Source organism: Trichosurus vulpecula, chromosome 4, assembly GCF_011100635.1.
Source record: "Trichosurus vulpecula isolate mTriVul1 chromosome 4, mTriVul1.pri, whole genome shotgun sequence".
Classification (NCBI taxonomy): Eukaryota; Metazoa; Chordata; class Mammalia; order Diprotodontia; family Phalangeridae; genus Trichosurus; species Trichosurus vulpecula.
Window position 1 is genome coordinate 40,190,800 of NC_050576.1, and position 2,862 is coordinate 40,193,661.

Sequence of the window (2,862 nt, forward strand, 5' to 3'; positions counted from 1 at the left end):
GAGGAAATTTCAAGGTCAAATGAAGGTATTTTAAAGATAAAGGAGAAATCTGGGCATACGTGTAGGGGGTGCAGAAGGAATTGGTGAATGAGAAATTGAAGATGAAATAGAGGGAATGTTTGAATGGACCAAGGTCTTGGGGGAAGCAGGAATGAAAGAGATCAAAAGCACAAGGGGAAGGGTTAACCTTAGTAAGAAGGACAACCTCTTCATTAGATACAACGGAGGGAGAATGACAAGGAAATGTTTTGAGGTACAGAATGGGGTAGAAGAGGAACTTAAGATGGGTGGACTTCATTATCTCAGTACAGCAGTAGATTACTACTTTTTGCTAAAGGGTTGATAAGAGGTAGCATAAGAACTTTGAGAACAGACAAAAAAGTTTGGCATTTTAAAAAAGGACTTTCTTAGAACTGTGAGAACCTAATTGAAATGAAAGAAAATAAATGTGTAATATTGTGTGACTTCCCCCTGCAAGATGGCAAGATATGACTGGCAACAAGACAAGAGGCAGAAGGGTTAATGGTCACTGATTCATGGATTTCAACTTCGGTGATAAAGATGGACAAAGTAGATCTCAAAAGATCACCAGATCATAAGAGTTAAAGGTGAGAGGGAACTGGAGGCAGTCAAGTCCAACTCTCATTTTTAGATGAGGAAGCAGACACAAAGAAGTAAGGCAACTTGGTTAGGGTCACATGACTAGTTCAGTGTCTGAGATGGGATTTGAGTCAGGTCTTGATGCCAAGGCCAGTGCTCTAGCCATTACACCAAGTTGTGGTAAGAGGGCTAAAAACCATGGCTAAAGAGTTTGAGATGTTTAGCCTGGAGAAAAGAAAGCATAGAGGGGCCATGGTAGCTGTGTGTGAGTCCTTGATGGGTGGCAGGTTACTGTTACAGTGACCTGGGATTTGAATCCAGGTCTTCCTGACTCCAATTCTAGAACCCTGTCATCTCTAGATGCACTTGCTAAATGATGGTGGCAAAGAGACAGGCTGAGAGTAAGTTAGGAACAAGCAATGTGCCTGTTCCTTCTCCAGACCCAGTGCTTCAGGACATGAGAAAAGGGAGTATGCAAATCTATTGTGTCTTTGGAGACAATTAAGTTAATGAAAGAACACAAAAAGAGCACAAAAGGAAAGGTCCAATATACAGAGAAGTTTGTTAACAACAGAGCAGGAAGTTCAGAGGTTACAAGGAAAGGAGAAGGCAGAGGGAGATGTGGACCATGAAGAGGTAGGCTGAGGTGAATAAGGATGAGAGGACAGGGGAAACAGAGGTAGAAATAACACTATTGTGAGACTTTGAGTAAATGAATCAATCAATTAAAAACATTAATTAAGTGTCTATTAAGTGCCAGGCACTGCTCTAAGTTCTGAGGAAACAAAAAAGGGAAAGAGACAATCCTTCTTTCCCCTCAAGGAGCTTAAAGCCAATGGAACAGAATGAACCGAGCATGACCACTTGATATGGGTCACCCATCCTCTAGCACACTTCACTGACTGAGCACAGAAACAGTGAAGGCCCTCACAACCTCAGTCTCCCAAAGACCAACAACCTCTTATAGATCTCTTACAGACCCTGGCAGCAAAAGAACAATGGAAAGAATGCTAGATTTGGAGTTATAGAAGACCTTGTTTTGAGTTCCAGCTGTGCCACTTGATATTTGCATAACTCTAGGTAAGTCACTTAGTCTTTATGACATGTCAGTTTTCTCATCTGTAAAGCATGGGAGTGGTAGGGGGAAGGGGAGAAGGAGGTTGGAGTAGATGACCTCTAAGATCTTTTCCAGTTTTAAATCTGTGACATTATGATTGCGGAAGATACCTTTAAGTGTTCTCTACTATAGCATTCTAATATACGCATTAAACATTGTATTAAAGAAGGACAGATCTTTAAGGTTTCTCAAAGATTACAGGGAATCAAGCAGGCTCACTGCCACCGTCTACGAGACACTGCTTCCAGAAACTGCCAACAGGGGACATTATATATTTTCCCTACATTCAAGTCACTAACTCTATTTATTTAATTCTAATTTAACTAGGATGGAGAAGGTCCATATTACAGAAATAAAAGCTGCAAGTTCTCTAGAAAGATCCTTCTCTAATGGCAAAAGCAGGATGGGAAAGGGTCCCAGGAATCTTCTGCATGATTCAGCTCTCCTCTGTTACTGCCAGTTATTAAGAATCAGCTTAATGTTCTCACCAAAGCAATCCTCTCAGCATTGAAATCAAGCAATTCCTTTTGGCTTCTCTGACTTACTGAATCACTGAGTTATGCAATAAAGAATTTTACTTTCAGTTTGCCCTACTTCCTTGAAGAAGTTGTTTGGTTCCTATTGGATAGCTGGGGTTTTTCTTTGGAATTTCTTAAATCATCAGATCACTTATGGAAGCCTGAAAATCGCCAGGCCTTAGGATCAGAGACAGGAGTATCAGAGCTGACTGAGCAGTGAAAAGCATAAAGTAATTGAGGAAGGATAATGAAAAACCAAGGGAAGACCAGATCATTGGGAACACGGGAGCATTCACTTGGAAGTGAATAAGAGCCAGCAAGAATTTTTCTGTATTTTCTCTTCTAAAGCTGTTTTCTTATCTTCTGTATAGAGTCTCTCCTTCTCTGAGAGTCTTAGATCAGACGGAAGGAGAAGGTGGATGAGAGCCAAGCTTGGCCCTGGAGAAAGCTGGGGAGGAAGGGAGGAGAGAGATTGGATATGTGGGGAATGTTTCACATGCTGTCAATTTTTTGCAACTACTTTTTTCCTTCCTTTTAAAAAGTTCTCCAAAACGTGTAGCATCAATCACCCTTGCCGAACAAGGCCTGCTGCATCACCCCCTTAAGATTCTAGGGGTCCTCTGAGCC